At 35.9% G+C, this 14,504-nt stretch overlaps 1 protein-coding gene across 10 annotated transcripts in view; it reads right to left on the minus strand.

Annotated features, from left to right (window-relative positions):
• Chrm3 (cholinergic receptor muscarinic 3) overlaps positions 1–14,504 on the minus strand; it is a 576,562-nt gene that overhangs the window by 448,558 nt on the left and 113,500 nt on the right. The window lies entirely within an intron of this gene.

Genomic DNA, 14,504 nt, shown 5'->3' on the forward strand with positions numbered 1-14,504 from the left:
AAGTAGCAGGATACAAAATCAATGCACAAAAATCAATAGCCTTTCTATATGCAAAATACAAAGATATAGGGAAAGAAATAAGTGGCGTCCCATTTTCAATAGCATCAAAGAAATTAAATACCTCATAATAGCATTAACCAAGGAGGTGAAAGACCTTTACAATAAAAACATAAAACATTCAAGAAATAAACTGAGGACATGAGAAAATGGAAAGACCTCCCATGCTCCTGGATAGGTAGAATTAACATCATGAAATGGCAATCTTACCAAAAGCAATATATAGATTTAATGCAATGCCAATAAAAATCCCAACATCTTTCTTCACAGAGATAGAAAAAAAAATGATCTCAAAATTCATATGGAATGGCAGAAGGCCTCAGATATCCAAGCATATCCTCAGCAAAAGAAACACCTCTGGAGGCATCACCACACCTGATCTAAAGCTATACTACAAAGCTATAGTAATAAAACAGCATGGTACCAATATAAAAAAACAACAACAACAAAAAAAATAGGAACATAGATCAATAGAACAGAATTGAGGACCCAGACTTTGGGTCAAGTAACTATAGCTACTTGATATTTGACAAAGGCCCTAACAATGTAAACTGGAAAAAAAAAAAAAGACAGCATCTTCAACAAATGAATAACCACATGGAAAAATGAAACTCAATCCACACATTTCATCATGCACAAAAATTAAGTCCAAATGTATCACAGACCTCAATATAAGACCAGAAATTCTGCTAGTACTGAAGAAAAAATAGGAGGAACTTTCCATGATATATGAGTGGGAAAACACTTTCCGAACAAAACCCAAGTATCCCAGGAAATTAAACATTCAACCACTGGCATCTCAGGAAGTTGAAAAGCTTTTTCACAGACAAACAAACAATAAGCAGAGACAATAGATTTCCCACAGAATGGGAGAAAATCTCTGCTGGACTCACACCAGACAGAGGCCTAATTTCTAGAATCTAAAAATAATTAAACAAAATTGAACAATAAAAAGTCAGACAACCCGCTCACTAAATGGGGCAGAGAACTGCACAGGGAGTTCTCAAAGGAAGAAATACAAATGGCAAACACACACTTGAGAAAATGTTCAACATCCCTAATCATCAGGGAAATGCAAATTAAATCACCTATGAGATTCTACCTTACCTCAGTAAGGATAGCAAACATTAAAAACACCTAATGACCACAAATACTGGTAATATTGTGGAGAAACAGGAACCCTGGTTCACTATTAGTAGGAATGCAAGCTGGTACAACCACTATGAAAAGAAATATGGAGACTCCTATAAAGGATGATTATAGAGGTACCAACAGACCCAGTTAGTCCCTTGTTGGGCGTTTGTCCTAAAAGCTCCAAACCTCAGCTCAGAGGTGTTTGCTCAACTATGTTTATAGCTGCTGTATTCATAATAGCTAAGAGCTGAAATCAACCCAGATGCCCATCATTAGATGAATGGTAACTAAGGTGTGGTATATCTACATGATGGAATTATATGCAGCAGTAAGGAAAAAAGACACAATGAAATTTGAAGAAAAATGGTCAAACTTGGAAAAGATCATCTCAGCAAACTAACCCAATCACAGAAAGATAATTGTCACATGGTCTCACCCATCTGTGGCTTCTAACCTGAATCTGCCAGTGATGCTGACATACCTAATAATCATCTTGAGGACTGGACAATAGGGATGGTGGGGTGGGAGGGGAGGGTGGGTAAGGGTGGGGGCAGAGACAAAAAACTGGACCTAAACAGAAATGGTACCATAAAATCTTACATCCTGAAAGATGTACTAAAATGTTGAATCTTCATCAGGTGCTTAGAGAGAATACCTGATTCACAGGGGCCTGGAGAGGATATGATAAAGACTATCCTCAATCTTCTCCTGTTTCTCTCTTTCTCTTCTCTCCCTTCCTCTTTTATATGACCTATATTTTTCTTCCTTCTTCTCCTTTGGCACTGGCCTGTAACTCCCGGTACCAGCATGTGGGAAACATCCACAATAAGCTTTTGATCAGAGAGACCTACAAGTTTTCCCAAAGGAGACAGATTCTGTCAGAGTACTTGATGATCCACCAAAGGTTAATGGTAAGGCCCTGCTGCCAAAGACACCATATGTTGTTGGGATGAAACAAGGAGCGACCTGGATGGAAACTGGAAGAGAGTCAATCCCCAGACAGTTACCTTGTCTAGTGCCAGAAAGTGTTACATGAGCGGCTGGGGGAAAATGACCAACATCTGTCTAAGCAATTCATGGTCTAGGCTACTCAACAGTAATCAACTTGATGTGATCCTCACACAAGTGTAATAGCACACAGCCATGGTGGATCTAAACTACTCTTGAATTGGCTAAAGGATCCACTCAGTGAAATGTAACCCATACCTGGAATGGGGAAACAAGTCAGAACTGTATCAATAAGCGAGTCTGCTCTCCAATATTAATCTTCCACCAATAGTGGGCTACAAGTGGGCCTACACTTATTAAATTCTCCTTAAAATAATAATGGGTATCCATGTATTTTGTACTGACCTCACTCTCTGTTGGGGAATTTGCTTCTCTTTTTCAGATGGATGCAGAGCCTGAGGAGAGAATCAGCTCATCACACCCCATCTAGGCACCAACTAGAGCCATAGAGTTAGTGGGGTAAAGAGCAACAGATGCTTTCTTGTTGAATGTGGTATCAGCACAAGGGTGAAGGAGACAGACACAGAGAATAATGAACTACTACCAAATCAGATATCCAGAGACAGATACTCCCAAGACTTAATAGACCTAAAAGGAACCCAACATAGCTCAGGGAAATTCACAGAAGAGGGGGCAGAAAGATTGTTACAGCCATAATTTGGGTCGTTATGCACAGAGACATTACCTCTCCCCCATAACTGAAAGCCACCCCCACAATGCAATACCCACAGCCGCAGAGGGGGATGACAGGGAGAAGGCTAACAATGGTACCATCATGGCTGTATACACACTATATACATAACTAGTAAAAAAAAAATTTACAAAGAAAAAAAATACAGCTGACAGTTAAGTTACCAGGGCTTATTTTCTCACAATATATACAAGCCTTTTGTATTCCTCCCTTAAGTCCTGTGAGGTGGACACAACAGTTTTCTTCATTTTAGTGCTAAAGAATCAGAACCAGAACTCTAAGAGGCTACAGAACTCTATCCTTTCAAACAGCTGTTAGAAAAAGAGCAGGGCAGGATGGTGAAAAGTGAAAAGCACCTTCACATGCTATTGCACAACACTAACAGTAGACAACAGTAAGACAATAGAATAGAATGGCTCAAATCTAAAATTCTAATGCCATTAAATGCTCATGAGAAACTTGAGCAACAGAGAATTTCGGGTGGAAATCCAAATTGTTCAGCCACTTTGGGAGATAGCTTCACAGTTTCTTATAAAATTAAACATAGTATAACCATATGATCCAGCAATTGTGCTCCTTGGCATTTACTCAAATCAGTTGAAACTTATGTCCACATGAAACCAGCACGCAGATGTTTATAGCAGCTTTATTCATATCCACCCAAACCTGGGAAGCAACAAGATGTTCTTTAGTAGGAGAATGGATAAATAAAACATGGTACCTTCCAGACAATGAAATCATTCAGTTCTAAAATTAAATGAGTCAGTGAGCCATGGAAAAGAATGAAGGATACTCAAAATGTGTATTGCTAAGTAAAAGAATTCAATTTGTAAAGGCTACATGCTGTAAGACTCCAGCTGTATGTTTCTGAAAGAGGCAAAACTAGGGGACTGAAGACAGTAAGAAGATAAGTGACTGCCAAGAGTTAAGGCAGGGGAAAAGAAAGGGGAAGAAACAGATAGATAGATAGATGATTCTTAGGAGAGGATAACTTTTCTCTATAAGATTAGAGTATAAGGTACATGTCATTATGCATTTATCAAAATCCATAGGTTATATAACACTAGGAATGAACTGTATGGGGTGTGGAGATGGCTCAGTGGATGAAGTGCTTCTTATGCAAACAAGAGGTCCTGAATTCTGATCTCCATCACTCATGTAAAATGCCAGGGATGTGCATCTATCACCCCAGTGCTGGGGGACTAGAAACAGAAAATATCTAGGGTTCACTGGCTAGCTTGTCTAGCCAAATGAAAGAGTTGCCATCTGAAAGAATAAAGTGGAGAGTGTTTGAGGAAGACGCTTGATGTTGACCTCTGGCTTCCACACACATGTGCATATATACCCACATACACATGTACCCACATAATAAAAACATGCCTGTATGCACACATGTAGTATACCACACACACACATGCATACATAAAAGAAAAATGAATTTAATGTACACTACAAATGCTGAGTAGCAATGATATGTCAATGTTGCTTCACCAGTCACAACAAATGCAGAATGCGGTGCAGAATGTAGATGGTGGGAAAGAATAGGGGGTACAAGGGGGGCAGGTCCTATATGGGAACGCTCTGTACTTGCCACTCTTCCTAAGAACCTAAAGCTTCACATAGTAAAGTCTAATCTAAAAAAATGTTATCTCATAACTGAACTGGGCTTTAAGGCATAAATTTTCTCAATTTCATTTATAAAACAGAAAGGAAATAACATGATCACTCTAGAGAAATTTTAAGAACTCTGATATTAAAAAGCTTGTTCTGGGCTGGAGAGATGGCTTAGCGGTTAAGCGCTTGTCTGTGAAGCCTAAGGACCCTGGTTCGAGGCTCGGTTCCCCAGGTCCCACGTTAGCCAGATGCACAAGGGGGTGCATGCGTCTGGAGTTCGTTTGCAGAGGCTGGAAGCCCTGGCGCTTTCTCTCTCTCTCCCTCTATCTGTCTTTCTCTCTGTGTCTGTCACTCTCAAATAAATAAATAAATAATTTTTTAAAAAATCTATCCTTTAAGAAAAAAAAAAATCTTGTTCTGAGTGAATATCCAGTGCCTTGAAAGCATCTGCTCACTGCTGTCAGTATTGCATTAATTCCTTTCTTAAATAATAAGAGAATAATTTGAAATAAGACAATTTATTTAAAAATTTTCATATATATGTATAAAACTCATAGGAAAGCAACTGTAAGTAACTTTAGACAGTAGAAATTAGGAAAAATATCATCATTAATACAAAATGAGATGTTATTTTTGGAAAACAAAGGCAAAATACAAGTACAATTAAGCCTACAATACATACCTATGGGGAGAAAAGAATCTAGTTATGAAGAAAAAAATAATAGTGTGTCTTTTTTATCATCCACATTTATGGTAATAATAAAACCATGTAAAAGTATATCATTTGATGTTGGACTAACTTCTAAAGATCTGGCACAATTTAAAGGTAGGACTTGTCACCAGACCTCAGGTGGTTCCCACATCTCTCTGGACATACTTCCAACTGCAAGCCTCAAATTTTACTAGCAAATGAAACATCAGGCTTCTATTAAAGAACAGGTGTCTCAGAGTGAACTGGAGCTTCCCTTAAACCAGGCTTCTTCTGGACCACCCTTTCTCTGGACTCTTGTTTTGCCCTTCACCCCTCTTTTCATATTCCTACCCTCCCAATACTTCTTATGCTGGCTTGAGAGAAGCCTCAAGTGGTCAAGGCGTTATTATGTTCCATCCTTCCATCCCTCACCTGGAATAGGACTGAGATTCCTCTCTTTCAGCTGTATCCCTCAATGCCTTTTAATCATTCTATTCACTTAATATTCTGGCAATGTTCCTCTCTCCAGATAAGTGAATGTAACATGTACTTGCAATAAAATTCAAAATGTTCATTCATTATAATTTCAATTATTTCGTGAAAAGCTGATTTTACTTTCTTGATCTATTCACTTGGAAATGGTTAGGGTTTTATTTTGTGTGTGTGTGTGTGCTTTTATTCTTAATTTCTCACAAAACATTTCATTTCAACCCAGAAGCACAGTTGAAAATATCAGTCTGTACTTCATGGAACTAAACTTAATTGAAATAAAGATTAAATTTGTTATATGCCAAGCAAAAATATCTCAAAACTTTTCTTCTAATACAATTTGATATTGCTTTCATACTAATTGAGCCTGATTTATTTATTAAATATCCCATAGTTGAAAGATTTTCATAAATAATGACAGAAATAGGATAGACATATCCAATCTTTTTGAAAATGCATTTTTAAGGAGAAAAATACCCATAGCAATCAGACTTGACACTTTCATTTTTCAATCCTTCTAAATAATCTTGCCAAAGGAAAATGAAGATTCGCTTTCAGCTACATGGAAACAAAGCTGCTACAGCAAATTATAAGTCAGCTTGCTGAGCATCTCTTTCCGTGCATCATAGCACAGTGCATAACACGCCAAGCTTCTCACTGGCAAATGCTTGTCAGTTCTTTGCATTGTATACTTTGCATTGTATATTCCTTGACAGTGGGCATTTCATTTCATTTCTCAGAGAAATGTTTCTCTTAGTTTTTCTAATTTTTAAAAAATATTCAATTAAATAATTTGTTTGCAAACAGAGAAAAGGAGAGAGAGAGAGAATGGGCAAGCTAGGGTCTCTAATCATTGCAAACAGACTCCAGATGCATAAGCCACTTTGTGCATCCGGCTTTTTGTGAGTACTTGGGAATGAACCCAGGTTCTAGGTCATTAGGCTTTGCAGGCAAACATCTCAATCACTGGACCATCTCTCCAGCATCTAACTTCTCTCTCTCTGTCTCTGTCTCTGTCTCTGTCTCTCTCTCTCTCTCTTTCTCGTGTGTGTGTGTGTGTGTGTGTGTGTGTGTGTGTGTGTGTGTGTGTGTATAGGGCACCAGCTTATGTGGATGGCTTGGTTTGGGACAATAACCTTTAATCGCAGAGTCATCTTCCCAGACCGTCACTTCCTTTATTACTCAATTTGTTAGTTTTCTTCTTATGGATGGTTCTATCACATCCCTAATTTTTCATTGTCTATCTGTAATTATTTGGGGGAATTCCACTTCAGGTAAGAAAGCAACAGAAGAGCTCAAATTGATTCTTCCACATCACAGAACACCCCAGTAGTATGGATGGGCTCTCACACATTCTGTCGGATTCAATGATGTCACAAAAATCTACATTCACCCTGACATAGTAATGCCATTAGAGTCTCTCTGCTTATCACAAGTTCACAGTAATATTTTCTTGGCTGAAGACACAGAAGAAAAATAAAAGAGTTTGCATGTTTCTCCTTTGAAAGACCAAAAATCTTCATAGAACTCTCTAGCTGATTCACCCTGGTCTCTCTCATATGTTGGAATCCTGAACATGCTCTCTTTTAGACCAGTATTTGCTGGCTGCCTTTTACTCAAACTAACAACCTAGAAACGGGTTAAGTTTTGATGAAAGTCAAACTCAATGAGAGTTCTAGTTTCATGTATGGAATCTAAGCATGGTTACATAAGAACAAACATCTCCTACTTGTGTATGTGTGTGTGCATGTGTATGTGCACACATACACACATGTGCACACATATGTGTTTCCATATGCGTGGAGGCTAGTGGCTAACATCAACTGTCTTCCTCAGTCTCATCGATTTCCCCAGTACTGGGATTATAGGTATTGGTTGTTTCTCTCAGCTTTTACATGGGTCGTGGGAATACAAATTTAGCTCCACATGCTTGTGCAGTAAGCACTTAACCAATTGAGCTATCTCTCTAGTCCTTAGCTTTTACTTCCTAAAACTGTTCAGTTATTGATGAAGTAAATATAATCTAACACATAAAATTCCTAAGAAAAATTAATGCTTGAGAAAGACACATACATAAATATTTCATGCCCTGAAGTTAGTCCAAAATATGTGGAACATGCTGCTCCTTTTTCTTATAAATATACTTTTGTAATATATTTATAATAATATATAATAATATTATATTGCATAAAATAATATATATTATAATAATATGTAATAATCCAAGTAAACATCAGAGCAGCATTTCTGTCTCAAGTCTGTCCTATCTGCCACTTATCACATAAACATTTATGTGTTGCCAGGGAAGGACTCCTATGCTTCCAGAAAACTGTGCTGCCTTGGCTAGACTGTTCATATAGAAATCAACTTCATTTGCACTTTGAGGAAACATTTGCAATTTAGTATTTTATACACAGATTTTACCAGAGTTAAGAAATGGATATTGTGGGATGGAAACTCAAGTATTTCCTCTTTGTGAAAATGAAAACATCATTTTCTAGGGTAACAACATTGATTGGATTTATTAAAATAATCTCAAGACTATAATAACAACTACAGTTATTCAAGAGTAAAGACATGTTCTTGCTCTATGGAATACCATAAGAGGGGTAAACAAATATTCCCCAATTAATAATAAGATGAATCAAACTTATTCACACTTCCTCTGGATATTTTCACTAGATGGAATATGAGGATGTGTGGTTGAAGGCCAAGTGGCAAATTCCTCATCACTATAAGTGTCCATGAGTGTGTGTTGGGCTGGAGGCATTTTACATTGTTTAAGGAGAACTAATATTTTCACTGTGAAGTCAACATATTTAATTGGGAAAAATTCTTTTGAAATAATTTCTTGCTTCTAGCATTTTTCCTCTACTTATAATTCACACAATGTTGATTTGTATTTCACCATTTCTAGATCAATATCCACTTCATAATACACAGAAAAACTTTATTTATAAAAAGGAAATAGTTTAACATGCTGATAATAAGAAACAAACAAGAAAGTGATTGGCTTATTCTATGTTACCACATAATGGGATAGACTTAGAGCTGGGACTAGAACAGAGCTTAATTGATATTTGATTCATAGCTCAATTAATCAATAACTGCACAGTGAACAGTTAGTTAAGTTCTAAGGTTGATTTTACAAGAATGAAAACATCAAAGGTATATACAAGAGTTGATGGTTATTATTCTTGAAGAATAATAGGAAGTGTGAAAAATAGACTTCTCTGAGTTAGGGAAGAGAACAGAGATAAAAGAGGTGTAGTCATTTTTATTCTAAGTCTTAGAAAATAGTATATTATAAACATTAATTTTAGAAAAACACCAAATGTTAAAGCATGATTAAAATAGAATTATTTATGTAGTTCATAGAAAAATACAAAAGATTTCTTTATGTTCATATTTGTTGTATAAACATATCATTTACATTTTATTGAGAGGTTCTGATATTCATAATTTATCCAACTTCCAGAAATTCTTGGAATATTTTTTGTATGTAGTTGAGTTTCACTGGGTTGTACAGAACTGCTCTTACATATCAACTATTAACTTCTTTAAAATAGAAAACTTTAATTGTTTCACTTTTCTATATTTTGACTTAGGAGATCTGTTCTACTCCTTTTCTTTGGAAAATAAATTTGAATTTAATTAACAGAAATTTCTAAAATCTCCAGGATTTAAGGGAGACACTTATCTGGTGTCACATTTTCTGTGAACTCTTGCTTTATCTCCCCAAGCAGAACTAATATTTTCTGTCTCTAACCACATTGCATTTAGCTTAAGAATGATTGTCTTCTGCTGTGTATTCTTACCAGTCATTTGCTTAGAAGATTTTATTTAGTTTTCACTCAAATTGTGCCTTCAGTCATCACTCTAATCACCTTGCTTCTCATAAGCAAAGAACCCACATTTTCAGGGAATTCTTTATAAATCACTAGGATATTCCACTCATATACAAAGCCCCACAAGTTCAAAATAGAATTTATCTTTTAATTTTAATGCTTGTTGCTCAATAATTGAACAAACACATCTGTGCTTGAAATACAAAAGTAAATGACTTCAGTTCTTGAATTCTGTGAGTTTCAAACCATACACATAAACAGTGTTATAAACATAGTATTGAAAAATATAATCCAGTAAGCACATCATATGCATACAGGTGATCTCTGCCTTTATAACCCACATTATTATTAAGATCATCAGCAGCAGCACCACCACCATCATCATTTAATAGTACAGTTACTGAGAATTTACAATGTCTCTGGTATTCTTATGCATGCTAAATTCATTTATTTCTTCCAACACTAAGAGATAAGTACCAGTATGATCCCCAATTTTTTTCTTTCCTTTTTTTTAAATTAGTTTTCTATTCAGCAAAAACAGGCAGTTTGGGACCATTATTAGGTTCATCTGTAATCCCAAATTTTAAAGCTAATTAACCAAGACCAAGTAAGGATACAAATTCTCTCAACATAATACACAGCCAATAAACAACAAAGATTTTAGTTCTTAATAAAATAGCACTTAATTTATTAGTAGTATCAACTGTGTTGTGTGTTAAATATGTTACTAAAGAATATAACATACTAAGCAAGAAATAATTATAGTATGATTTATAAATTATATATAAAAGACCATTGTGTATAATTATGTATTATAATTTAATATGTTAATAATAACACTAAAATATTTTGATTGTTATTAAACTCTATTGTAATGTGGAGTTTTTAAAGACTAGCAGTTCTTCACTATGTTCACAGGTCTGTAGTATGGCAGGGCTGTCTTTTCTGGACATGACAGCCTGAGGCAGCAAGAGCCCCTTCTGCATGAGACACTTGCGTAGTTGCCAGAAGGGAGCTTAGCTGAGACTGATGACAGAAGGCAGTAGTCCCTGTCCACATGGGTTTTTACATGCCAGAGTTGAAGCTAAGTTCCTGGAGGAGTGAGCATTTCAGCACAGCCAGGAAGCATTGCTATGATATGGCTTCAGAGGATGCTTCAAGTTTATCCACTAGGCAAAACAGTCACAAAGGTCTCCCCAAGTTCATGGGGATTCACCTACACTCTAAGAGAACTATTGTAATATTTCTTTTTCCAAATAATATCTTTCTGGCTGGGGAGATAGCTGAATCAGTGCTTTCCATGTAAACATAAAGACCTGAGTTTGATTTCTAGGGGTTATGGCATGTACCTATTATCCCAGCACTGAGGGTGGGGTGGGTAGTGACAGAAGGATTCTTAGGGCTTTCTGGCCACCTAGTCTAGTCTAATGGGTGAGCTCAATGCCAATGAGAAATCCTTGTCCAAAACAAGGTGGCAGCACTCTGAGATATGACACCCAAGATCATCCTTTGACCTACACACATGCACCTACACACACACACACACGCACATGCACACATACACACACACACACACTTTCTCCCAGTCATACATTAAAAAGTCTCTTAAAGTGTAATATTTCATAGAGACCTACATAATCAATTCCCATCTTAATTTCCCAAGTATAACTCCAAGACATTCAAAATTCTACTGTATCCTTACAAATCTTAATCTTTACTTAACATAAGCTTTCAAAGGATGAATTTTGAGCGAATCAAATTGTGAATAACACCTCTCTCAGACTGAAATATCTACAGTTTAAAATCTAATTCTGCATGCCTTCTCCTGAGAAGAGACAATCTTGATTTCCCTACTGGAGATAATTTCCAAGTCTTAGTTACAAAAGTCCTTATCTGAGCCTTCTTAATGACATGGGATACTAATAATAATTCAATTCTAACTCTATGCATCAAAGCTCTTCAAAACCATTGAGTTGTGAGAAGAGGTCACGCATGAAGCTGGGAAGATTTCTTTGTGTCCCTTATCTTTTCCCAACATGCTCTCTCACTTTTCAAGGCTAGGAAATCCCAGGATGCAGGGTGCTCCATTTAAACAGTAAGAGTAGTCTGCATTGCTTAGCACTGAAGAAGTGATTAACCTACAATATTTCAGCTAACAAGTAATTTTATGTTGACTAGTGGAGGAGTACCTACATCTAAAAAGTCACAACTAATAAACTAGATGGATATAGCATAGCACAGAGAAGGCAGGGCTCAAGCAAACTATGTCAAAGGTATACTTTCAGAAAAGAGTGTAAAGGTCTACCACCTGAGACTATCTATTAAAGTTTTTATTAGCTATCTGCTCTGTAGGAGATCAAGAGGGAACAGATACATTTCATATAAAACTCTTAAAGGTTAGTTTATATAGTAAAATACATAAGGCTTTTGTAGGCACCTTCATTATAGCTCATGATATTAAGGTGACAACCATTACACACTGACTCATAATTTACTACCAGAGAGTTTTCTTATAAGCAATCAGAAACTTTCCTTATGGTTTATGCTTTCTTGTTTGATTTGCTTATTAGTACAGTTATGGTCTTCTGTGGGTGTAAATCCCCTTCAGAAACAAAGATTTCACATGAAAAAGATGTAGGATTTATAAGGTAGAATTACAATTTTATTTAAAGGACATTAATTTTATACAGTATCTACTCACAATTTACTTTTGCAATTCTTGCCTTTTCTTTAAATATGTAATGATGACAAAAGCCAAGAATGCATGTGACTAATAATCATATTTAACATAATCTGCATTGTACAATTGTTAAATCATAACTTGGTGTGTTTACCATTCTTTTGGATTCTTCAAGGCAAATGCCTTGATAACTACTTGAATATTATTGAATAAAATGGAAAAGACAACCTTCTAAGTTTCCAATAATGTCCATTGACCCTACTTGACTGCCAGTTGCCAATGCTGGGACCTCAGTAGGGTTTAATGCATAGGCCTAGAACTGAGATCATTAGGATGCATAGACCTAGTCATATCAGCCAGTAAGTTATTAAGTAATTAAGTCATAATAAATTAAGGTATCAGTAAATAGCTGGATAGCTTGAGCAGCACAGTGGCTCCTAGGCTGCCCAGATGGCCCTGCCTCCTGTTATAAGACAGGAGTTCTCCTCCCATGCAGACTGTTGAGTAACCGGCAGGGATTCCTGCTCCAGCATTTCAGCCACTTTGGCTTGGACTGGCTGTGACTTGTACCACTTCAACTGCTTTTAGTGATTTCTGTATCATTTAAATTAGTTTTTCCTCCTCATATTCATTGGTGATGGCCTCCTTCCTTGGCAGGATTCATCACATTCCTTTTACCTACACTGTAACTATTTACTTTTTTCCTGTTACCTCACAGAAACAGACTGGAGGTAGGTGAGAAAATAAAACACAAAACTGAGTAGCAATAGGGCTGGAGAGATGGCTGAGCATTAAAGGTGCTTGCCTGTAAAACCTAACCACCTAGGTTTGATTCCCTGGTACCCTCATAAAGCCAGATGCACAGATTGATACATACATCTAGATTTCATCTGCAGCACCTGGAGGCCCTGGAACACCCATTCTTCTGTCTATCTCTTCTCTCTCTCTCTCTCTCTCTTTCTCCCAGATTGGAAAAAAAAAGAGTCTCTATAAATTCTTCAACTTTCATTACTTTTGAAGACATCATTCTTTCTAAATAAGGACTGGACTGTCAGATCATACCTGTCTTTATTACTTCCCTGAGAAAGTTGCTTACCAAAGGATTCATTTATATTTTTCCAAAAAAATAGTGCAATTTGTATCTTCATTAATCAGCATTATTTAAACTCTGGATTGTGATGGATAAAATGAAGGATAATTATAAAACCCTGCATTTCATTCCACACATGCGATCTTCTCTTAATATTCCTTGATCTTATATTTGTCTCTAAATTTACTTTCCCAAAATTTGATTCTAGTTCTATTCTCAGTAGGAGATATATGGGGACTTCAACTTTTTTTTTCTGGTCTCCTAGTTATTTTAGCACATACCAAACTCAAAATACTCCTCACTCAACATATATAGAACTAAGTTAATGCCTGTGTGCACACATATAGATAAGAGGACTGGTTTAGAAAACAGAATTTGCAAAGCCAATGGTAAAGTAGGGAAAAATAATTCAATAGCAGCTCTCTTAAACTTAAAAATAAGTAATTCATAAAAATAAATCTAAATGGAGTTTAAATTTTTTCAAGCTTGAAATGTACAATTATAGTGCACATACATGCACATAAAAACAATTTTTTGTATAAAACTTGTGCAAAATTGAGATAAGAGAATACTAAATATCAGTTCAATGAACAGAATAAGATTAATTTGTAGTTTAATCTCAAAATTAGACAAGAATTGTTATTAAGGAGCTTCCATTGTCAATTATAAATTGTTTTATATATATGTATACATATGAGATATAGTTATATACAGTACATTATATATATACATATTATACATACATAAACTAGATATTTAGTTTTATAAGTGCATTTAACTTTTTAAGCTTCAGTTTCTTCATTTGGTAAACTTGAATACCACTTACCTTGCTGATTATACTAGTGATTGAACAAGGTAATATTTACATAATTACATTTTAAGATATATATGTAATATGTCTAATATGTGTGTAGAGGTAGAATTTTTAAAGTAGGCAGTTGATTTACCCTCTTCAAGCCTGAATTATTATATATAATAAAATGATAATATTTACCCACAACCAGGTCCTGTCTGCCTGCCTTCAGATGACACCCCTTTCTGTTGTCATCTGTTTTGCCTTCAAGTGATTTCTGCATCCATATATTCAAGAAAATGTAAGTAGAACACAAGCATCAATAATACTTCTATGCTTTTGTAAGTGAAAGAAGAAGAATGTTCCGAGCTTCCAGCAAGTACAGATCTATGCAGTAATCTAGCCTCAG

This window comes from Jaculus jaculus, chromosome 6, assembly GCF_020740685.1.
Source record: "Jaculus jaculus isolate mJacJac1 chromosome 6, mJacJac1.mat.Y.cur, whole genome shotgun sequence".
Taxonomy (NCBI): Eukaryota; Metazoa; Chordata; class Mammalia; order Rodentia; family Dipodidae; genus Jaculus; species Jaculus jaculus.